This window comes from Papio anubis, chromosome X, assembly GCF_008728515.1.
Source record: "Papio anubis isolate 15944 chromosome X, Panubis1.0, whole genome shotgun sequence".
NCBI classification, from domain to species: Eukaryota; Metazoa; Chordata; class Mammalia; order Primates; family Cercopithecidae; genus Papio; species Papio anubis.
The window spans coordinates 33,026,509-33,052,720 of NC_044996.1; positions in this window are offsets into that span (position 1 = coordinate 33,026,509).

Genomic DNA, 26,212 nt, shown 5'->3' on the forward strand with positions numbered 1-26,212 from the left:
GTTTGTGTATATAAATATGTCTGTGTATATATATGCATGTATCCATATATACATGCACACATATGTTTCTTTTGTATCTCCATTGTTATAAGGTAGGCTTCATAAGAACAGGAATTGTGGCTATATTGTTCATTGTTGTATTTCTAGCATGTACATCAGTGTATTCTCACAGGATAAACATACAGCACATATTTATTTATAGAATGAGTGAGTCAAGTGGTCGTTATATGTAGAGACCCTTTGTGCTAGAAGAAGCAGTAACATTAAAAAGCTAATTATATTGAAATTCACTCTGGACTGTGGATATTTCATAATATTGCTACTCTCCTCTAATATTTGACATCTCCTATTCTATAAAAACCATCTTCAGTAATAGAAGGCAATTTATCCTGCTCTGCAATGCTTTCAAAGATTTCACTCTCTTCTTGATTAATACATTCTCCTCGTGAAATTTCTTTTTTTGCCATATGTTAAAATGTTTTTAAATTAAACTGAACAATGCTATCCAGCTTGAGTATGATGAGTAGTTGTTATTCACCTTTTTAATTGTACTATTATTAATAGTGATGATAGTGATGATGATGATGATGATGAAACTAATAATGTGGGATAATAACTAATCTGTATTTAAAGGATTGTAAGCAAAGGATTAATAGGGACAATATACGATACTCAGGTCAAATTTCTGGGTTTTTTTGGTTTTTTTTGTTTGTTTGTTTGTTTTGTTTTTTTTTTTACTGTCAGTCTAGGTAAACGACGTTTGTCTGATGCCTAGCTGTCTACCCACCTGCACCGCTCATAAGCACACACACATATAAACACATGATACATTCTACCTCCACAGTATTTCCTGCAATATTAGGTTCCCATGCCTCTGGAAAGACAGTGAACAAGAGATGTAAAAAGGGCACATACCCTAAGGAAAATTTTCACTACATCATACAGTTAAGCAAATACTAACACCCTCTACAAGGGAAGCCTGTTATTAAAACCTCTTTTCCACAGTTAGACATATTGGAGTTGTTTCCTTGATCTTCTGATTTCTTTATGGTTGTCCTTATTTTATTTAAATAGCTCTGTTTCACAATGGTCACACATAGGGCACTTTTAAAAAATCTTACTTATGACTAGTTTTTTGGGAGGTTTAGGGGTGCGTAGAAATCAGAAACCAGAGGTCTCCACTCCACTGTAGGAAGTTTGCATAAACTAAAACATATTAAAAAGTTAAATCTACGACTTACCCATAAAATCAAGTAATACATTCCCCAAATGATGTAATAGTATAAGATTTAGCTCTTATTTTGGACCCATAACCCTACTAAATTTTTTTGAATATGCAAATGCTGTTAATAACATCAATTTCCCCACTCTTTAAAGTTTTACTGTATACTAATATCAGTGTTCACCTCTCCCAGCTCAACAACTTAAAACAGCAGTTCCCTAATTGTGAGTTAGCCCGTAGCTCTGACTACCATACAATGAGAAATTGTGTGATAGACCAACATAAGCAGATAGCTGGATATCAAGCAACCTAGGTTCTAGCCCTATTTCCACCACTAAGTTGTGCCACCTTAGACCATATTTTCCTTCCTATGTGTAGGTTGTATAATTTGTGAATGTTGATAATAACTTTTAGTACCTAATTTATCATCAATATTCTAAGATTATCTGAGAGTCTGTGGTAACTTAGAAAAGAGTGCCAGTTTCAGCAAAAGCCAAAATTGACAAATGGGATCTCATTAAACTAAAGAGCTTCTGCACAGCGAAAGAAACTACCATCAGAGTGAACAGGCAACCTACAGAATGGGAGAAAATTTTTGCAATCTACTCATCTGACAAAGGGCTAATATCCAGAACCTACAAAGAACTCAAACACATTTACAAGAAAAAAACAAACAACCCCATCAAAAAGTGGGCAAAGGATATGAACAGACATTTCTCAAAAGAAGACATTCATACAGCCAACAGACACCTGAGAAAATGCTCATCATCACTGGCCATCAGAGAAATGCAAATCAAAACCACAGTGAGATACCGTCTCATACCAGTTAGAATGGCGATCATTCAAAAGTCAGGAAACAACAGGTGCTGGAGAGGATGTGGAGAAATAGGAACACTTTTACACTGTTGGTGGGATTGTAAACTAGTTCAACCATTATGGAAAACAGTATGGCGATTCCTCAAGGATCTAGAACTAGATGTACCATATGACCCAGCCATCCCATTACTGGGTATATACCCAAAGGATTATAAATCATGCTGCTATAAAGACACATGCACACGTATGTTTATTGCGGCACTATTCACAATAGCAAAGACTTGGAATCAACCCAAATGTCCATCAGTGACAGACTGGATTAAGAAAATGTGGCACATATACACCATGGAATACTATGCAGCCATAAAAAAGGATGAGTTCGTGTCCTTTGTAGGGACATGGATGCAGCTGGAAACCATCATTCTTAGCAAACTATCACAAGAACAGAAAACCAAACACCGCATGTTCTCACTCATAGGTGGGAACTGAACAATGAGATCACTTGGACTCGGGAAGGGGAACATCACACACCGGGGCCTATCATGGGGAGGGCGGAGGGGGGAGGGATTGCACTGGGAGTTATACCTGATGTAAATGACGAGTTGATGGGTGCTGACGAGTTGATGGGTGCAGCACAGCAACATGGCACAAGTATACATATGTAACAAACCTGCACGTTATGCACATGTACCCTAGAACTTAAAGTATAATAATAATAAATAAATAAATAAATAAATAAATAAATAAATAAATAAATAAAAAGAAAAGAGTGCCAGTTTGTTTTGCTTTGCCTAATTCTATTCTATAACAACCTCATTACTAAACTCATATAGTAGTTTAATTTGAACCCTTTAGGTTCAAGGGTTTAAAGCAATGTTTTACTAACTTGGCAATCATTCAATATCTTAATTTTTTAAGGAAATGTGTGCAGAATTATTACTTAAGTTAATCTTATTGACTAAATTAAATAGGGGCACACATATACACTGAAGTTCCAAGAGTTTAGGACATTGATTATTTTAAAAGATAATGGAAAAATTAACATGATATTTACCATTCATTTCACACAACATTTTCCATATAATAAGTGAAGAAAGAGAAGGTTTAAAATAATAGTTTTTCCTTATCCAGAAAGAAGTGGTCTCAGATGCTTGGTATTGAAGACATGTATGCTCTTATCCAATTCTCTTCTTAAAAGGACATAGAAGACAGTTGACTCTTTCCTTTACATACACTCACCTGAATCTGAAGAATGAGCAAGAAACTGCCAAAAAGAACTCTGGGTAACCATATGCCTTTCCTTCTGCTTGTCTACTATGCAAGACTATTCCATAGTGTATTAAGATGTTTCCTCCAAACTAGCAAGTAGGATCTATCTAGATTTAATCTTCATCTATTCAATACCGATTCTACAAAAGCATGAAGGTGAATAGAGTGCTGGGACTTACAATGTCATTTCTTCCACCTATTACCTTAATGAAGGTATCCTGTTTGCTTACATTACTTCTGCTGTTGGATATTGACAACTGGCTGTCTTCTTCTTCAGGTGGTCAGGTGCTAGTTGTTAGCCAGTGAATCCCCAGTTTTCTAGGCTTCTCTGAGAGATAACTGAGGCTTGTTTTCAGTCACCAATGCCTTTAATTAAACTTCCTTAAATAGCAACCCAGTTTTTACCACATCCCAAAGTCTATCACTGACAGAAATCATACTGTTTCAGCTAACCCACATCTCCCTCAAAACTTTGCTAAAATGCCATTTTTTTCTGAGATTACTTCCTATTTATTTTTCTCCATAGCTTTCTTCACCTTATGACCTATAATATAATGTACTAATTATGTTTGTTTTCTCTTTTCCTACACTAGTACATGAACTCTAGTAGGGCAGAGGTTTTTGCCTGTATACTTCACTGATATATTCCTGGAACATAGAAGACTACCAGGTATATAGAAAGTGCGCATAAAAATTCGTTGAATTAATTAATCTAGCACAATTGATATTATATCACACCTTTTTATGTTGACAGTTATCTGAATTAAATAAAGTTTGATCCATACCTCCTTGCATTTCTGATACTGAGTTTTAATGACTGGTCCTGCCTCTTACAGATGAAGTCATCTCCCTTCATGTTCATGGTCTTCATGCTTTAGTAGCAGAGATTTATCTTGATTCTCCTCTTCTTTCCTCAGAAGTGTCCTGAATACTTCACGTATCACTCTAGTGGAGAAGAATCCAGGAATGGCCACGTTAGCAATACACATATTTTATGTCTCACAAAGCCTGTCAATAAACTCACCATTTTTGTAAAGCTTTTTGAAATTTGTTTAACTCAATTCTTTTGGCTTTTCTCTGTACCATATTTTATCTTTCTATCTTTATTTGCACACACACACTGGTACCCACATGTGCATGTGGCCTCTTTTTTTTTTAAGTTTATACATACGCTTTCTCTTCTTGAGAACAGATAGCAAGTTTCCTTGAGGAGATTGCTCACTTATTATAGGGGACTCTCCCACCCCTGTCTTATGTTCCCAAATGGATTTAGCTCTCCTTAAACTATACAAAGTTACGTAATTAAATCAAAGCCATTGTATTTCTAAGAAATATTATCTACCATGTGTTTCCAAAAGAGAAATGATCTGGAAAGCTATGAAATTTGGCATTTAAAGATCAGGATGAGAAGAGAGATTCTTCAGGATGTTAGAAGAATGTGAACACAAGTGTCATTTCTCCTTGTGCTTTTATTGGAAGCTTGATGGGGATTTTGGCTACATCTGTGCTGACTGCGTAAGCACATACAAGAACAATGTGTACTTTCTCAGCTGAGTGGCTTTTTAATGTGCAGTTTCCTGCAGTGATTCTGCTTAAGCAAAGCCTTAGAAAAGATGAGGAACAGCGAAAGAACAAAACACACAGCATGTTACTCTGTGGCCTCATCAAAGGTATCTCAATTTAGAAGGTAAATTATAAGCTAAAAAAATCTGTGATTTGTATTCTTTCAAAGAAAGTAACAGAAAACTCAAGCAACTTTTTACATGCGTAATTTTTTTCCCTAAACACTCAAGTAATACAAAAACTAAGAAGTTCTGGAAAAGGGCCCATTTACTACTTTTAGCTTTCCTCCCTTCAGTGGTTTGTCAAAGAATGAAGGGGCCTATACCTCCTCACCTCCATGGTGTTATGTTTAGCCATTGCTACACAAGGTAAACTTGTTTTAGCGCCCAGGTGTTACAGTTTTAATAAATACTACCTGAAATTTCTGTATGGGACAATCTATTTTTCTTAAAACTTTCCCAGGTCTTCAGCATTCCTAATACCAGATCAAGTTTAGCATTCATTACATACTGTGCACAGAATCAGTGTGTCATGCCCTACTCAAATGATGCAGCCCTGGTGTGGAATATGGTGAATTTGACTGTATTACCCCCACTTTTTTGTCTTCTTTGGAGTTTTCTAATTCAAACATCAAGGTATCGGTAGCTTTGAATCTCTGAAAAGAGTGGCTAAAACTCTATCCCTTTTACTTCTGAGACTCCACGCTTCTATCCAAACATTCTTACACTTTTCCTACATCTTCCAAGGTCTGGGTTGAATGCATTCAAAATGTTTGGTAACATGCTATCCTGAAAACTGTGTGTGCCTAGGTGTTAGTATATCACTAGCAAATAGAGTATAGATAGATGACAGAATTAAGAAATATCCCTCTCTCTTTTCCCTCTATATATGTGTATGTGTGTGCATTTGACAATAGATTTATATCATCATTATATAAAGAACTCTTACAAATAATAAAAACAAATTCAAATAAAAATGAGCAAAAGATTTGGATCGACACTTGAATAAGTAGACATAGAAGTGGCCAATAAAAACAAGAAAGATGTAAAATTATCATTGATAATTATAAAAATTCAAGTTAAATACACAATGATATAGTGCCACACACACTGGAATGGCTAAAATTTAAAAGAATAACAACATTAAATTTAGAGAGTTGGAGAGCTGATAGATTTCTTGTACATTCCTGGTGGGAGTGCAAAATGGCACAACTTCATGACTAAAGAAACATGAAAACATGTGCCTATACAAAAATTTATACAAAGATGTTTATAGCCACTCAGTCATAACAGAAATATGTTGAAAATTACCCATCTATTCATCAGCAAAAGAATAAATAAAAAACTGTAGAACCTCTACGCATTAACTGCTCTTCAACAACCAAAAAAAGAGACTACTGAGAACTGCAATGACATGAATGAATCTAATAAACACTATACTCAGTTAAGGAAGCCAGACCCAAAATAGTCACCACCATATGATTCCATTTTTTCAAATTCTATCTATGAAAATATAAATCAGAAAAGTGATTGCCTCTATGAGGTGCAGGGGACACAAGAAAACTTTCTACAATGATGGCAATGTTCTACATCTTGATTGGGGTGTTGGGTGTTAGACATTTGTCAAAACTAATCAAAGGGTGCATTTAAAATCTGTGCATTTTACTGAATGTAATCATAACTCAAATAAATTTTTTAAAAAAATGTTATAACCAAAGTTGATTAGATATTAGCCTGAACTAAGTTTAGATACTGATTTTCATTTCTAAAGCTATACACAGTGACCTTGCTAATTTCTATCTTAAATTAATTCCAAAATATAAGAGTCACACAGAAGAGTGAAGAGTCAATTGTAATATGAAAAGGTGAGCAAACTTCTTTTCATATAATACACTTGGAAAAATTTCATTTCTTCAAAATAAAAATAGAAAGTAGATCCTTAAGATAGTTTCATATCTGATAAATATTGAAAATAAAATGTTAACCTATTCATGTATCAGGAAAACATATTTTTTTGGAAGTACAGTTAAAACCAAGGGGAGTTTTTTTCAATGTCTTTTTCCGAAGAACATCTGCCCACAGGTGAATTGCCGTTCTTTCCTCTGAAGACAAAACACTGCCGCCACTTTTGCAGCTATACTTTTCCAGTTAACTCAAGTATCTAAAGGCCCACTGAAAATTTCATATCACAAGACAGCATAATATATAAAATATGTAAAATCAGTGTTACTCAAGTTGAAGAGTATGTGAGAAATCTGAGGTTCAGTCCTAGGTGGTCCTTTTATGCCACCCCTCTCCAACCTACAGTTGTACCTGAAGACACTGATTTCTTTGTCCAAGTCTGAGGCACAACTTTAAAAATCACTGACCAATTCAAAGATGGGTATTCATAGTAAAATGAGTATTCTTTTGGGCATAACATTTATACACTTAAGCTTTGAAAGCCGTTTAGCAACAGGAATCATTAGCAGCGTTAAGAAATATGTGTGTGGGACTTATGAGTCATGTAGCAGTACATTAAAGAAGAGGAATAAAGACAGAAACATGAGATGGAACTAATGGGAAGAGAGAGATAAGCCAAAATAATGGGAAGCTTCTGGTGGTAGGCTTTAGATTTTTACTGCCAGTAACTGCTGATGAAGTACTAGTACATTAGATTTTTGACATATGTGCAAAGAATTTCTCTTTTATTTTCTTCTGAGCATCAGTCTCGAGCATTTCATTCTTCAGGAGACTCTGGTGGCATGGCTATGTGGAGAATACCTGATTTGGATCAAGAGACAAGCCTATATACTAGCCCACAATTTCATGGGAAAAAATCAATTAATAAAAAAATTAACTGGTGTTTGGCTTCCAGAATATTAATTATCTCAGAGGCTATGTAGGTCTGAGATAGATGATAAGATATACTACAAGTTGAAAGTAGATAAGAGGAGACTTCCGAATGATAAAAGTGACAATGGGTGAATGAGTAAAGAGTAAATTGTCACCTTTATAAAGAATGTCCTGGAAGCTCCAGAGGCTAACATGTCTCTCTGAGCTGACTCCCTTGAGGTCTCTGAAAGAAAACCCCACACAAGGTCAAGCTAAAGCCAGAATTTATTCTGTTAACTCATTCCCTTTAACCACCCCCTAAAAACCTCTTAATACTGATGTTCCAGCACCTGAGTCAGCTCTAGACTGAACTGAGAAGTCTGCAAAGTTTATTTTGCAGATCCTTTTCTGTAGACCTCTTTGAGTGTTCCCCATCTCCTTTCATGTCCATTTTATTTTCTATGTTCATGCTATTACTATGAAGAACACACTTCCATCAGCAGCATATCTTATTATAACAACTACTATTGTTTGTAATAAGTCTTAAATATAATGGTGGGATGCTTGTTTATAATTTCAAAATTCTCTCTCTCCTAAGAACTTAATCTCACAGATTATAATCAACACCTTACTCTAGTAAGTCCTTATTCAGCAATACTTGACTCCCTTAACTTTTCTCCACTTATCTTCCTCATTAAAATATAATGGCGTTCTTTGTATAGAGCCAAACTCACTGTAGAGTGAGTGTTGATGTTCATTTGGTAATGAGATGAACTAACATACCTCCTTTGGTAAACAGCAACAAATTAAAGTGCTGTTAAACATGCTGGTTATGTACCTAGACAAGCAGATGACAATTCAAGTTTCACTATGATTCATTTACTGTCTGACCTTGGGAATGTATTAATGTATTAATCATCTCTGAGCCTAAGCTTCCTTGTGTATGAAGTGAGAATCATGAACAAATAATCCCCAAGCCAACTCGACTTCATAAAGTGAGCACTAAGAGGATTAAATAGATAATGGATTTAAACCATTTATAGAATAGAACAGCTGCTATCATTTACTAAAATGTTATTATTATTATTATTATTATTATTATTATTATTTGAAAAGGAGTTTCACTCTTGCCACCCAGGCTGGAGTGCAATGGAGTGATCTCAGCTCACTGCAACCTCGGCCTTTTGGGTTCAAATGATTTTCCTGCCTCAGCTGGGATTACAGCTGGGATTGCAGGCGCCTGCTACCATTCCCAGCTAATTTTGCATTTTGGGTGGAGATGGGGTTTCACCATGTTGGCCAGGCTGATCTTGAACTCCTGACCTCAGGCAATTCCCTCACCTTGGCCTCCCAAAGTGCTGAGATTACAGGCGTGAGCCACCGTGTCCAGCCAATCTTACTATTGAATGCACATTTTTAAAAATCTCGGCTATTAGGCTCTGGGAAAATATAAATTGAGTCCTTTCACGTTCTCATATCAAAATATGTAGGCAACTGTATCATGTACTCAGATAGAAGGTTGGTCTTCATGGAAACTAGAAGACAAAAATTAATTTGGAAAATGCTTAGGTTCCTCAGAGTGAATTTTTCTGAAGCATAATGGCCCCCGTAGCTAAAGTAGCAATCATGCACTCAGCAAACATTACTTAGGCATATTCTAACATAATGGATACTATTCTAGGAACTATGTACACAGTAGACTGTGTGGTGCCTCTGAAGAGCTCACAATTTTCATAGAGGATACATAGGGATATGTGTAAGTAGTGAGGAAACAAATTGAAATCAACTTGGGGAACAGTTAGAGGCTTTTTGGAGAAGCTGTCATTTGAATCGGTCCTAGAAGAATGAATAATAAAGAGTCCAACAGACAAATAAAAACAAGGTTATTGCTAATTTATGGGGGGTGGGGGGATTGAGGTGGTATCTATTTTCAAGTCTTTATTATAGCCCAAAGCAACATATAATCTTTTAAGTAATTCAACATCAAGATGGCATAAGCAATGGCGATTGTTTCTTTTGCATATGCATATAGATCTATCTGGCTGTGGGTGGGTTTCTTCCATGACATTTTGCATATATTTCCAGGGAACTATTAGATATTCTACATTGTCCATGCTTTTTTAGATGAGGATTTTCTTACCTTTTTAAATTCTCTTTTATAAATCATCACAGTTGGAATGTGAGGATGTGTTAACCCTAATGGAGGGCCCAAGTGAGAATATGATACAAAATTTCTGGTGGACCATTAAACAAAGGAAGTTGCAGAATATTATTTTCTAGAAAGCTGGCCAATCCTGGTGGTGAACTGATGAATTAGACCAATCTAAATTTCAACTTAGGGTGAGGGAGGCAGAGTGAGATGGCCAAATAGAAGGCTTCACTGATTGTCCTCCCCATAGAAATGCCAAATATAATAACTGTCTACTCAAAAAAGTACTTTCATAAGTACAAAAAATCAGGTGAGTGATCATAGTACCTGGTTTTAATTTCATATTGCTGAAAGAGGCACTGAAGAGGGTGTGAAAGACAGTCTTGAATTTCCGACACTACTGCTCCCATTTCTGGTTACTGGCCATGTTGGATGGAGAGAGAATCTGTGTTTGGTGCGGAAGAGCACAGCAATTGTGGGAGTTTGCATGGGACTGTGATGCCAACACTAGGCAGAACTCAACTGATACCCATAGAGGGAGCATTTAACAAGCCCTAGCCAGAGGGCAAACACCCATCCCAATGATCGAAACTTGAGTTTTAACAAACCTCATCAGTGTGGGCTAAAGTGCTCTGAGGTCCTAAACAAACTTGAAAGGCAGTCTGAGCCACAAGGACTGCAACTCTTAGGCAAGTCCTATTGCTATTCTAGGCTTGGAGCCACTGGACATGAGGCGTATGCTACCTATTCAGACACTAGCCAGGGCAACTAAAGGAGTACTTGTGCCATCCATCCCTTGACCCTAGGCAGTGCAGCTTTCAACTCCAAAAGAGGATCCTTCTTGCTGCTTGAGAAGAGGAGATGGGGGGAGGTAGTAAAGAGGTCTTTGTTTTGCAGCTTGGATACTAGCTCAGCCCCAGTCGGATAGGGCACTGGACAGAGTTGTGAGACTGCCATTCCAGGCCCTAGCTCCCAGATGTCATTTTTAGACAAAACATGGGCCAGAAGGGAACATGTTGACTTGAAGGGAAGGACCTAGTCCTGGCAGGACCCATAATTTTCTTATCAAAGAGCCCTTGGGCCATGAATATAATCAGCAGCAGTGACTAGATAGTACTCACCCTTGGCCCTGAAAGAGATTCTGACATGTGCTAGCTTCATGTGTAGCCCAACACTTTCCCAGCTGCAGTGGCTACGAAGAGATACCTTCTGCTTAAGAAAACCGGAAGGAAGAGTAAGGGGGACTTTATCTTGCATTTGGGGTACCAGCTCATCCACAGTAAGGTAGAGCACCAAGTGGGCTCATGGGGTCCTGGATTCCAGACCTTGGCTCTTGGATAACATTTTTGAACTGGCCCTGGGGCAGAGCAGAACCCACTGACATGAAGGTTGAGGCCCAGGCCTGGCAACATTTAGCACAAGCCAACTGAAAAGCCCTTGGGCCTTAAGTAAGCATTGGCAGTAACCTGATAGTACTCTCTGTGGGCCTGTATTGGCAGTTGAAACAGGGAGGGAAACCAATGCCTGGGGAAAGGGGAAGGAGAAATGGGAAGGAATTTGTCTTGTGGGTTGAGTGCCTGGTCAGTCTCAGTACAATGGAGCACTGGGAACATTTCTATGGTTTCTGACTCAAGGTCCTGGCTCCTGCATGGCATCTCTGAACCTGTCCAGAGCCCAGGGGTTCCTGCTGCCCTGAAGAGAAAAACATAATCCTGGCTGACTTCATCTACTGCTGCTTATAGAGCCTTAGGGCCTTAAGTGAACATAAGCATTAGCCATGTATTGGTTACAGGGAACCTTGGACAAGACCCAGTGATGTGCTGGTTTCAGGTCTGACTCATATCAGTCCAAATGGTGATGACAACAGGGGTGCTTGTGTCAACCCTTCCCCAACTACAGTTAGCTCAGCACAAAGAGAGACTTCATTTGCTTGAGAGAAAGTAAGGGAAGAGAAAAAGAGTCTCTGCTTGGTAATCCAAATAATTCTTCTGGATCTTATAATTCTATGCATCTACAATAAGCACAGCATTCCTAGGCTTGGGGTACCCCCCAGTGCAGATATGGCTGTAGTGACCAGAAACTTAGATAACAACACTCAAGTTACTTCCAATATATGAAAAGCTTTCCCAAGACAACTGGGTAAAAACAAGCCTGAACTGTAAACACTACAATAAGTACCTAATTCTAGAATGTCCATATACCAATGAACATCCACAAGCTTCAAGATCATCCAGGAAAACATAATCTCACCAAAGGAATGAAATAAACACAAGGGATCAATCCAGAAGAGACAGAGATATGAAAATTTCAGACAGACATTTTTAAAGAGCTGTTTTCAGGAAACTTAATAAAATTCAAGATAATGCGGAGAGGAAATTCAGAAGTCTACCAGAAAAATTTTAAAAAGATTGAAATAATTAAGATGAATCAAGGAGGAATTTAGAGTTTAATATTGCAATTGACATACTGAAGAATACATTAAGAGATCAATTCTTAATAAAATTGATCAAGGAGAAGAAAGAATTAGTGATCTTGAAGACCAGATATGTGAAAGTACACAGTCAGAAGAGACAAAGAAAAAACAATAAAAACATGAAGCACTCCTGTAAGGTCTATAAAATGTTTCAAAAGTGAAAATCTAAGAGTTATTAGAATTAAAGAGGAGGTAGAGAGAGAGAAAAGCAGAAACTTTACTTGAATGAATAACAGAGAATTTCCCAAGCCTACAGAAATATGTCAATATCTACATACAAGAAAGAGCACACCAAGCAGATTTAACCCAAATAAGACTACCTCAAGGCATTTCATAATCAAACTCCCAAAGGTTAAGGATACAAAAAGGATCCTAAAAGAATCAAGGAAAAGAAACAAATAACATACAAAGGAACCTCAATATTTCTGGCAGCAGACTTTTCAGTGGAAACCTTACAGTCCAGGAGAGAATGGTATAATATATTTAAAGTGCTGATAAAAAAAAAAAATTACACTAGAATAGTATACCTGGTGAAAATGTACTTTGAACATGAGGCAAACAGAAGCTCGGGGGTTTAATTAACACCAGACCTGCCCTACAGGGAATACTAAAGACATTTCTTCAATCTGAAAGAGAAAAAATGTTAATGAACAATAAAAAATCTTCTAAATATACAAAACTCAATGGTAATAGTAAGTTTACAGAAATATACAGAATATTATAACATTATAATTGTGGTTTGTATACTACTAATCTTAAGTAGAAAGATAAAAAGATGAACCAAAAACAAAAATAACAACATTTTAAGACACTGAGTGTATAATCAGATATAAATAGAAACAAACAAAATTAAAGAAAACAAGGGGATAAAGTTAAATTATGGAGTAATTATTAGTTTTCTTTTGGGTGATTGTTTGTCTCTTTATTCTATTGGTATTAAGTTGCCATCAGTTTAAAATAACATGCTGTAAGATAGTGTTTGGAAGCCTTTTGGTAACCTCAAATAAAAACACATACAAATACACAAAAAATAAAAAGCAATAAATTAATCATATTACCAGAGAAAATTACCTTCAGTGAAAGGAAAACAGGAAGGAAGAAAATAAGGAAAAGAAGACAACAAAACAACTAGAAAACAAATTTTGTTGTTTCAATTTTATTTAGTTGTGCTCTGATATTTGATATTTCTTTTTATCCTTGGTTGAGGTTTGGATTGTTTTTGTTTCTCTAGTTCATTGAGGTGTGTCATTATGCTGTCTATTTGTGCTCTTTCAGACTTTTTTGTTGTAGGCTTTTAATGCTATGAACTTTCTTCTTAGCACTGCTTTTGCTGTATCCCAGAAGTTTTGGTAGGTTGTGTCAGTATTATCATTCAGTTCAAAGAATTTTTTATTTTTGATCTTGATTTCATAGTTCAACCAATGATCATTCGCGAGCAGGTTCTTTAATTTCCATTTATTTGCATGGTTCTAAGGGTTCCTTTTTGAGGTGATTTCCAATTTTATTCCAGTGTAGTCTGAGAGGGTACATGGTATAGTTCAGCTGTGTCCCCACCCAAATCTCATCTTGAATTCCCATGTGTTGTGGGAGGGACCCAGTGGGAGGTAATTGAATCATGGAGGCAGGACTTTCCCATGCTGTTCACATGATAGTGAATAATAGTCACGAGACCAGATGGTTTTATAAACAGGATTTCCCTTGCACACACTCTCTCTCTTTTCCTGCTGACATCCATGTAAGTCATGACTTGTTCCTCCTTGCATTTTGCCATGATTGTGAGACTTCCCCAGTCATGTGGAACTGTAAGTTCATTAAATCCCTTTATTTTATAAATTGCCCAGCCTGAGGTATGTCTTTATCACCAGAATGAAGGCAAACTAATTCAGAAAATTGATACCAGTAGAGTGGGGCACTGTTGAAAAAAGTACCCAAAATGTGGAAGTGACTTTGAAATTGGGTAACAAGCAGAGGTTGAAACACTTTGGAGGGCTCAGAAGTAGACAGAAAAATGTGGGACAGTTTGGAACTGCCTAGAGACTTGTTGAATGCCTTTGAACAAAATGCTAATAATAATTTGGACAATGAAATCCAGGCTGAGGTGGTCTCAGATGGAGATGAGGAACTTGTTTGGAACTGGAGCAAAGGAGTCAAATGTTAGTCACCAAGACAATGGGGGAAATTTCTCCAGAGCATGCCTTTGCAGCATCCCCTCCCATCACAGGCCCAGGGATTTAGGAGAAAAAAATGGTTTTGTGGGCTGGGCCCAGGGTATCTCTGCTCTGTATAGCCTAGGGACTTGGTGCCCTGTGTCCCAGCTGCTCCAACAGTGGCTAAAAGAGTCCATAGTACAGCTTGGGCTATTGCTTCAGAGAGTGGAAGCCCCAAGCCTCAGGGGCAGCTTCCATGTGGTGTTGAGCCTGTGGGTACACAGAAGTCAAGAATTGAAGTTTGGAAACCTCCACCTAGATTTCAGGGGATGTATGGAAATGCCTGGATATCCAGGCAGAAGTTTGCTGCAGAGGTGGGACCTTCATGGAGAACCTCTGCTAGGATAGTACAGAAAGAAAATGTGGGGTCAGAGGCCCAAAACAGAGCCCCTATTTGGGTACTGCCTAGTGGAGCTGTGAGAAGAGGGTCACCATCCTCTAGATCCCAGAATGGCAGATCCACCAACAGTTTGCACCATGCATGTGGAAAAGCCTCAGACACTCAATATCAGCCCATGTAAGCAGCCAGGAGGGAGGCTGTATTCTGCAAAGCCACATGGGTGGAGTCACCCAAGACCATAGGAACCCGCCTCTTGCATCAGTGTGACCTGGATGTGAGGCAGGGAGTCCAAGGAGATCATTTTGGAGCGTTAAGATTTGACTGCCTCACTGAATTTCAGACTTGCATGGGGCCTTGTAGTCCCGTTGTTTTGGCCAATTTCTCCCATTTGGAATTGTTGTATTTACCCACTGCCTGTACTCCCGTTGTATTTAGGATGTAACTACTTGATGTAACTTTTGATTTTACAGGCTCGTAGATGGAAGGGACTTGCCTTGTCTCAGATGAGACTTTGGACTGTGTACTTTTGAGTTAATGCTGAAATAAGTTAAAAGTTTGGGAAACAATTGGGAAGGCATGATTGGTTTTGAAATGCGAGAACATGAGATTTGGGAGGGACCAGTGGCAGAATGATATAGTTTGGTTGTGTTCCCACCAAAATCTCATCTTGAATTCCCACATGTTGTGGAAGGGGCTCAGTAGGAGGTAATTGAATCATGGGGGCAGGTCTTTCCTGTGCTTTTTTCATAATAGTGAATGAGTCATGAGATCTGATGGTTTTTTAAAGAGGACTTCCCTTGAACAACCTGTCTCACTTTGCCTGCTGCCATCCATATAAGATGTGACTTGCACCTCCTTGCCTTCAACTGTGATTGTGAGGCTTCTCTAGCTACATAAAAATGTAATTCTATTAAACCTCTTTCTTTTGTAAATTGCCAGTTTGGGTATCTCTTTATCAGCAGAATGAAAATGAACTAACATAGTACTTGATATAATTTTGATTTTCTTAAATTGATTGAGACTTTGTTCTGGCCTATCAAATTGTCTATCTTGGAGAATGTTTCATGTGCTAATGAATAGAATGCATATTCTGCAGTTGTTGGATAATACATTCTGTAAATACCTGTTAACTCCATTTATTCTAGGATATATTTTAAGTCCATTGTTTCTTTGCTGACTTTCTGTCTTGATGACCTGTTTAGTGTTGTCAATGGAGTATTGAAGTCCTCCATTCATGTTGTGTTTCTGTCCATCTAATTTTTTAGGTCTAGTAGTAATTGTTTTATAAATCAGGGATCTTCAGTGTTAGGTGCATATATACTTAGAATTGAAATATTTTCCTTTGGGGCCATTCCTTTGATCATTATATAATGTCCCTCTTCATATTTTTAAAATTTTGTTACTTTAAAATTTGTTTTGACTGATATAAGCATAGCTGCTTGTGCTTGCTTTTGATCTCCATTTGCATGAAAAATTTTTTCCACTCCTTTACCTTAAGTTTATGTGAGTCTTTATGTGTTAGGTGAGTGCCTTGAAGACAGCAGATACTTGGTTGGTGAATTCTTATTCATTCTGCAATTGTGTATTTTCTAAGTAAAGCGTTTAGGCCATTTACATTCAATAACATTGAGATGTGGGGCTCTAGTCTATTTGCTGTTCTAGTTGTTGCCTGAATATGTTTTTTTACATTGTGTTATAGTTTTATATGTCCTATGAAATTTGTGCTTTAAGGAGGTTCTATTGTGGCATATTTTGAGGATTTGTTTCAAGATTTAGAGAACCTTTGAGCAGTTCTTGTAGTTCTGGCTTGGTAGTGCCAAATTTTTTCAGCATGTGTTTGTCTAAAAAAAGACCGTATCTTCTCTTCATTTATGAAGCTTAGTTTTGCTGCATACAAAATTATTGACTGATAATTGTGGTTTTTTTAAATGAGACTAATGATAGGACACAAATTTCTTCTAGCTTTTAGGATTTCTGCTGATAAATCTGCTGGTAATCTGATAGGTTTTCCTTTATAGGTTACCTGAAGCTTTTGCCTCACAGCTCTTCAGATTCTTTTCTTCATCTTGACCTTAGATAGCCTCATGACTATGTCCCTAGGTGATAATCTTTTTGTCATGAATTTTTCAGGTATTCTTTGGATTTCTTGTATTTGGATGTCTAGATCTTTGCAAGGCCAAAGAAGTTTTTCTTGATTATTCTCTCAAATATGCTTTCCAAACTTTTAGATTTCCCTTTTTTCTCAGGAACAACAATTATTTTTAGTGATACAGCAATGGCAGTGCTAAGAGGAAAGTTCATAGTCTTAAGTGCCTACATAAAAAAAGTCTGGAACAGTACAAATAAAAATTTAGGGTCATACCACAATGAACTAGAGAAACAAGAACAAACCAAACCCAAACCCAGCAGAGGAAAAGAAATAACCAAGATCAGAGGAGAATACAGTTAAATTAAAACAAACAAAAAAAAAAATACAAAAGATAAAGGAAACAAAAAGCTGTTTTTTTCAAAAAGATAAATAAAATTGATAGATCATTAGCAAGATTAACCAAGAAAAAAAGAGAGAAAATCCCAATAAGCTCAACTAGAAACAAAATCGGAGATAATACATCTGACACCACAGAAATACAAAAGATCATTCAAAGCTACTATGAACACCTTTATGTGCATAAACTAGAAAACCTAGAGGAGATGGATACATTTCTGGATATATACTACCCTCCTAGCTCAAATAGAAGGAAGTAGAAACTCTGAACAGACCAATAGCAAGCATTGATAGTTTATTTATATGATAATTAATAAACAACCAACAGAAAAAAGTCCAGGACAAGATGGGTTAACAGCTGAATTCTATCAGACATTCAAATCCTATTGACACTATTCCAGAAGACAGAGAAAGGGGGAATCTTCTTAAAATTATTCTATGGAGTCAGTATCACCCTAATACTAAAACCAGGAAAGGACATAACAAAAAAATGAAAACTACTGACCAATATCCCTAAAAAACATGGATACAAAATCTTTAACAAAATACTAGCTAATCGAACGCAACAGCATATCAAAAAGATAAGCCACCATGATCAAGTGGGTTTCATACCAGCGATGCAGGGATGATTTAACTTATGCAAGTCAATAAATATGATATACCACATAAACAGAATTTAGAACAAAAATCAGATGATCATCTCAATAGATGCAGAAAAAGCATTTGACAAAATCCAGCATCTCTGTATGATTAAAACTCTCAGCAAAATCGACACACAAGGGGCATACCTCAATGTAATAAAAGCCACCTATGACCAACTGACAGCCAACATAATACTGAACAGGGAAAAGTTGAAAGCATTCTCTCTGAGAGCTAAAACAAGACAAGGATGCCCACTCTCACCACTCCTATTCAACATAATACTGGAAGTCCTAGCCAGAGCAATCAGACAAGAGAAAGACATAAAGGGCATCTAAATCAGTAAAGAGGAAGTCAGACTGTTACTGTTTGCTTATGATATGATTGTATAGCTAGAAAACCATAAAGACTCATCCAAAAAGCTCCTAGAACTGATAAATGAATTCAGCAAAGTTTCAGGATACAAAATTAAGGCACACAAATCAGTAGCTCTGCTATACACCAACAGCAACCAAGCTGAGAATCAAATAAAAAACTCAACCCCATTTACAATAGCTGCAAAAAAAAAAAAAAAAAAAAAAAAAAAAACCTACAAAGCACTGCTGAAAAACATCATAGACGACACAAACAAATGTAAACACATCCCATGCTCATGGGTGGGTAGAATCAATATTGTGAAAATGACCACACTGCCAAAAGCAATCTACAAATTCAATGCAATTCCCATCAAAGTACCACCATCATTCTTCACAGAACTAGAAAAATCCATCCTAAAATTTATATGGAACCGAAAAAGAGCCTGCATAGCCAAAGTAATACTAAGCAAAAAGAACAAATCTGGAGGCATCACATTACTTGACTTCAAATTATAGTGTAAGACCATAGTCAATAAAACAGCAAGGTACTGGTATAAAAATAGGCACATAGACCAATGGAACATAATAGTTAACCCAGAAATAAACCCAAATACTTATAGCCAAGTGATCTTTGGCAAAGCAAACAAAAACATAAAGTGGGGAAAAGACACCCTATTCAATAAATAGTGCTGGGATAATTGGTAACTCACATGTAGGAGAATGAAACTGGATCCTCATCTCTCACCTTATACAAAAACCAACTCAAGATGGATCAAAGACTTAAATCTAAGCTTGAAACTATAAAAGTTTTAGAAGATAACATCAGAAAAACCCTTCATATATATATGAATATATATATTATATATATATGAATATATATATGAGGGAATACTATTCAGCCATAAAAAGGAACAAATTAATGGCATTTGCAGGAACCTGGATGGAACTGGAGACTGTTATTCTAAGTGAAGTAACTCAGGAATGGAAAAACCAAACATCCTATGTTCTCACTCATAAGTGGGAGCTAAGCTATGAGGATGCAAAGGTATAAGAATGATACAACGTACTTTGGAAACTCAGGGGAAAGGATGCTAAGGGAGTGAGGGATAAAAAATTACAAATTGGGTTCAATGTATACTGCTAGGGTGATGGGTGAACCAAAATTTCACAAATCAGCACTAAAGAGCTTACTCGTGTAACCAAATACCACCTCTTCCCAGGAACCTACGGAAATAATTTTTAAGTCATTTAAAAAATTATTAATGAAAAGCTTGAGGCAGTATTGCAAAGTAAGATTTTTTTAATGTAAAATTTCTTAGTTAAATCATTACACTACGAATGAGGATAAATAAAAAAATACATAAAACAAAGCATAAAGATTGGATGAGTCAGACATTGGCTCTCATAATAGCAAGTCTGTCCCCTGTGCTCTTTAGTCCCTTATGAGTATAACTAAAGAGACTCAGGAAGAGTCGTATTCTGCAACCGGAAGCAGATTATTATGAATGTTTGGACATAATTGTCTCGTTTCTCAATGCAAGTGTTAGTGTAAAGAATTACAGGAATAGGTCTAGGGACAATTATTCAGACCATACTCTGTCCAATACAGTAGCCACTAGTCACATGTGGCTGTTTAAATTTATGTTTATTACAATTAAATTAAATTTAAAAATTCAATCGTTGGTGAGACTAGGCACTTTTCAAATGCTCAGTAGCCACATGTGGCTAAAAGCTACTATATTGAACAGCACATATATAGAATATTTACATCCATTGAACATTTCTTCCATTGAAGAAAAATGTGTTGAAAAGTACTGAGAATGTTGTTTTATTTTTCTTTTGTCTTTGATGGATGCAAACAGTTATACAAGAACGATACATCAGCTGGCTGATTTAGCATCAGTCATGTGGTTGAATGGATATTTCATATTGTTATAAAAAGTGAAATTCTACAAGTTATACATTTAGTTTAATTTATTCACGTTCATGTCTAATCAAGCTAAACTTAAGATTGTTGCTGGCATCCTTTGTAATCAACTAAATTTAAATGACTAAAACTATTTTTGTGCGATATTTTTTTTCCCTGGCTTAATTTCCACCTAACAATCTGGACCTATACATAGATAATAGCAAAATTAAAATGACTCTTATATGCCACATATGAGTATTGATAGCCCCATGACATTGGTATGCTTTGTAGTGCTTTGCTAAAAGAATTTCATATTTCATATTTGAGAATGGACAATCAATATATTTCCAACTTGTAAGATTTACTTGATGTTTTCGTAGTTTTATTTTTTGTTATTTTATTAAAATGTTCTATTATACCTATGTTGAGTCCTTTTGTGACATTTAGAAATATTATTATTTAAACCAAGATTAATACCATGTTACAGGTTATTTATGTATGAGTTTATATGGTATAAAATATAAAAAATAAAAATACAAATAATGTTTCTGATTGAATTTTCTCAGAGAGAATTCAAGAAAACACTTCAATAATAGACTCTATAATATAAAAGAATAACACACAGCATTCATTTGCTTAAAATTTATCAAACAGAAAAATAATCCAAAGGTAATTTTATAAATGAGAAAATAACGAACTAGAAGTTGAGCACTTGAATGCAAAAAAGTTGTGGCTCTGATAATAAGGTGTGAGTTAACTCTGCATTGCAAATTAACTTCAAATTATGCCACAAAAGATGGCATAATTTTTGAGAATGGATAGAAACATGACTTCTTCTCCTACTGCAGGTGTCTTGACACACACAGGATGATTGCTAGAGCAAATCTGATCAGATTTATGCATGAAACATACTGTATTAATAAAGTTGTTTTATTGCAAAAAAAAATAGGCAAGAAAGAATATGTTAGGAACAAAGGAGATTTATGCAGGTATCTTTGGTGCTTGCATGCCCAGTGATAATACCAAGTGGAAATTGTAGCAACCATGGTCCAACAGGGTTAAGCAACTATTCGCTAAGAACTCAAGGACGAAGGTCTGGATTAACACACTTAACAGTTAATCTAGACTTCTTGAAGTTCTGGTATAAGATGATGGAAATATAGAATGGGTGTTTGAGGAGGAAGATAATAAGCATCAATTATGGCCTTGGGAATTTAGAACAGTGGGAATTTTATATTGGTCTAGTGACCCCCTTTTATAAGTCTTTTGAAGATATTTCAGCTGTTCACCTTCTTGTAAACTTTATGATGGACTGGATTTAATTGAGGGCATGAGCAGATCTGAGGAGTGTAAAGGATGGACTATATCAGATCCTTCTTTTGTCTTGCCTCACAGTTTTGACACAATTGTTACGTTAGGCAGTGCTGTGGCAATCAAGTTAATGCTGCTGTCACTTGACAGACTTGCCTCAGGCACAACTGTACAAAGTATCTCTTTCTGCCCTGGGACTCTTATTTTCACATGTGCATGTACAAATCAAGAAATGCCAAGACTTAACATGCCATGGTGTAGCTCTTGACTAATGGGGAATAGAGGCTGATGAATACTTGTTCCCCTATTCTGTGCCCTAGGCAGAAAACTATGAGGTGCATTTTACGTATCTTCTTTGAGAGTTTCAGTGAAATGGAGCCTTAGTTGTCCTAAGCGACTAGGATAGTAAGACATCCTTACATTAGTTTTCAGTACTTTCATGTTTTAGTCTCCCCAGTCCCCTGCTCCTGTTAACTGACACTGCTTTCACCGCAAGCCTTCATTTTCAGTCTTTTTTTCTCACAGTGAGTGGGGGGACTGGGGTAAGATAGAAATCAGTGGCTAATGTTTAAAATTGAAAATCAAGAAATAGCAGTATTAATAAATTGTTTAGAAAAATGTGTTATAAGAATTAGCTTACAGAGCTAAAAATGGTTGTTTCTGTAGACAGAAAATTAGGAATGAGATGGGGTGGGACATTAAATTATGTTTTCCTTTAAACATAGCACATTGGTTCTTGCCATCCAAAAATAAACCCAAAGTCATGTTAAATCAATATCCAAAAAAGCAATATATACATATATGTTATTTTCCTTTATCCGTGTTTTCTGTTTGCATTGGTGTAATTTTATTTTCACTTGATTTGAGTAGTACTTGGAATGAAGTAGCTATTCAACAAATATTTGTTGATTTTTGTAACTTCAGGACATGGATAGGTTTTATATAAGGTGATTATAGCTTAACTGCCAAACTTCCACCACAAAATTCCTCCTATGTCTGGAAAAAGCTTACCATTTATTAAAGAGCCACAGCTAACTGCTAAATTAAATCTCCCTCTGCAACCTCTAGGCTCTTACTTATTGCACCTTCTCTGAATTCCTATTGAATTGCCAGACAGTCCCACAGTGGGCAGTTAAATATAGTGTCTTGCTGGCAAATTGCTATATTGTATAATATACCCTATTCAGTTATTTATTATCTATTTCTTGTTTCCTAATTTCTGTGAGGGAGTTTTATATTCGTGTCTAGAAAATGTCCTCAGGGAAAGTGAAGAATGCTGACCTCTTACTCTTATATCCTTCATATGCCATGTCACAACAGATAATCAAAAAATATTAATCGTACAGGGGATTAATATCCAAAATATATAAGGAATTCAAACAGCTGAAGAGCAGAAGAAACAATTTGATTCAAAAATGGGAAAATGATCTGAACAGACATTTCTCAAAAGAAGACAAACAAATGGCCAACAAATATATGAAAAAATGCTCAACATCACTAATCATCAGGGACATGCAAATCAAAACCACAACGCGATATTGTCTCACCCCAGTTAAGATGGCTATTATAAAAAAGACAAAAAATAACATGCTGGTAAAGACGCAGAGAAAAGAAAACCCTTATATACTGTTGGTGGGCATGTAAACTAGTATGGCCACTATGGTGAACAGGATGAAGGCTTCTCAAAAAAATACAAATAGAACTCCTATATATTCCAGCAATCTCACTACCAAGCATTTATCCAAAGGAAAGAAAATCAGTACGTTGAAGAGACATCTACACTCCCATGTTTATTACAGCACTATTAACAATAGCCAGATATAGAATCTACTTAGTCTTTCTCAGCAACAGATGGATGGATAAGGAAAATGTGTTAATATATACCCAATAGAATACTATTCGACCATAAAAATGAGTGAAATCCTGACATTAACAGCAACATGAATGGAACTGGAGGATGTTAAATGAAATGAGCCAGGAACAGAAAATTAAACACCGCATGTTCTTACGAATATGCAGAAGGTAAAAAAATGTTGATCTCATTAAAGTTAAAAGGTAGAAAAAAGGATATAAGAAGCTGAAAAGGGTAAGAGTAAGAGGCCATAGGGAAAGATTTGTTAAAAGATATGACATTAAAGCTAGATAAGAGGAATAAGTTCTAGTGTTCTATAACACCATAGGATGACTATAGTTAGCAATAATATATACTTTCAAATAGTCAGAAGGAAAATATTGAGTATTCTCAACACAAATAAATAATAAAAGTTTGAGATGATGAATATGCTAAGTAGTCTGATGTTATCACTATACATTGTACATATGAAAACATCATTATATAACCCATAAATATGTACAATTATGTGTCAATTAAAAAATAAAATACAAAAAAATTTAAAGCTCTTGATGGATTTAGAAAATAAATGTAAATAACAATAACAATGTATATAAATATATTTATATTTATATTATTTGTACTTATTTATATTGCCATTGCTATCTATATTAATTTGTATATTCTTGTATAATCTGGATATAAGAGTATACAAGGATATTTATTGGGATATCTTTGTATATTATGCATAGTTGTATTTATTTAAATATAATAATTATATTTATATTTATTTATATTGATAATATATTGATATATAGCAAAACAGAATCATTATTAAAATTTATTTATAATACTATTATAAATAAGTAATAAATAAATTGTATCAATATAAATATCACTAAAGGATTTTTTATCAATAGTAGATTTTGAATCAGTACATTAGAGAATTTTTAAGATAAGGTCTTGATCTCACAATAAGTTCACAAATTTTCTGTTTCTAACATCAAGTAACTTTCTCCACATGTTGAGCCCACTGGTATGGACATATTCCAGAACTGGAGCTAAAGAGAAACTAGATGTGGAAAGGGCATTTATTTTCCAGTGTGTCACAGGAATAGAGATGAGAAAGTTCCCTATATACACAGGCAAATTGTATGCATTCTCACTGATTCCTGGGTCATTCTCCTCCTTTTAAGTATATATTAGGTAGTCAAATGTTAACTCTGAGCCTATGTCCAGAACAATTATATATTTTTTAAAATTCATACAACAAAAAATCATATTCTGAAAACTGCATTATTATTAGTGTTATAGTTGGTATGGTTATGTTTTATAGAGATAATACCCGTGCAGGAGAATGAAAGGGGTCAATTAAATAACTCCAGCTAAATCTTTAGTCACTGATTAATTAAAATAATCTCTGATATTTTATTATACATTGATCAACCCTAGAAAAACCTTATTTGTGTGTCTGTTTGAGTGTAACTATAACTGTTATCTCACACTGGTGGAAAGTACAATAAACAGCCGTGATCCTCTGAGGTTTTAAAGAGGAAGATATGTACAAAAGAGGCTGAATATTAGGCCTGGTTTTTTCCCCTCCAGATGGTTTTACCAAAGCCTCTGCATGACTACTGCCTCATTTTTGTACATTGCACAAATCTATTATTTGTACAACACAGACTTTTTCCAACACAAACCAGGATTTCAAAGAAAACTAAGAAAAAATATTTATGTATAATATCTTTATTATTCCTAGGGCAATACTGCAAAGCATGTAGAATCACATTGGTAGTATTGTGTTTGTGTGTGTGTGTGGCAAGGGGGTGATTACCTGATAAGAAAGATGGGAAAATGTATAATCTTTTCAGAAAGGTAGACTCAAAGGCCAATGTGATGAACAAGATTTTATTAGCCCTGTAACTCTCATTAAGAAAAAGAGGAGCATTGATGAAGATGGCCGAATAGGAACAGCTCCAGTCTCCAACTCCCAGCGCCAGCGACACAGAAGACCGGTGATTTCTGCATTTTTAACTGAGGTACTGGGTTCATCTCACTGGGGAGTGCCGGACGATCGGTGCTGGTCAGCTGCTGCAGCCCGACCAGCGAGAGCTGAAGCAGGGCGAGGCATCGCCTCACCTGGGAAGCGCAAGGGGGAAGGGAATCCCTTTTCCTAGCCAGGGGAACTGAGACACACAACACCTGGAAAATCGGGTAACTCCCACCCCAATATTGCGCTTTAAGCAAACAGGCACACCAGGAGATCATATCCCACACCTGGCCGGGAGGGTCCCACGCCCACGGAGCCTCCCTTATTGCTAGCACAGCAGTCTGTGATCTACCGGCAAGGCAGCAGCGAGGCTGGGGGAGGGGCGCCGCCATTGCTGAGGCTTAAGTAGGTAAACAAAGCTGCTGGGAAGCTCCAACTGGGTGGAGCTCACAGCAGCTCAAGGAAACCTGCCTGTCTCTGTAGACTCCACCTCTGGGGACAGGGCACAGCTACACAACAACAACAACAACAACAACAAAGCAGCAGAAAACTCTGCAGACGCAAACGACTCTGTCTGACAGCTTTGAAGAGAGCAGTGGATCTCCCAACACGGAGGCTGAGATCTGAGAACGGACAGACTGCCTGCTCAAGTGGGTCCCTGACCCCTGAGTAGCCTAACTGGGAGACATCCCCCACTAGGGGCAGTCTGACACCCCACACTTCACAGGGTGGAGTATACCCCTGAGAGGAAGCTTCCAAAGCAAGAATCAGACAGGTACACTCGCTGTTCAGAAATATTCTATCTTCTGCAGCCTCTGCTGCTGATACCCAGGCAAACA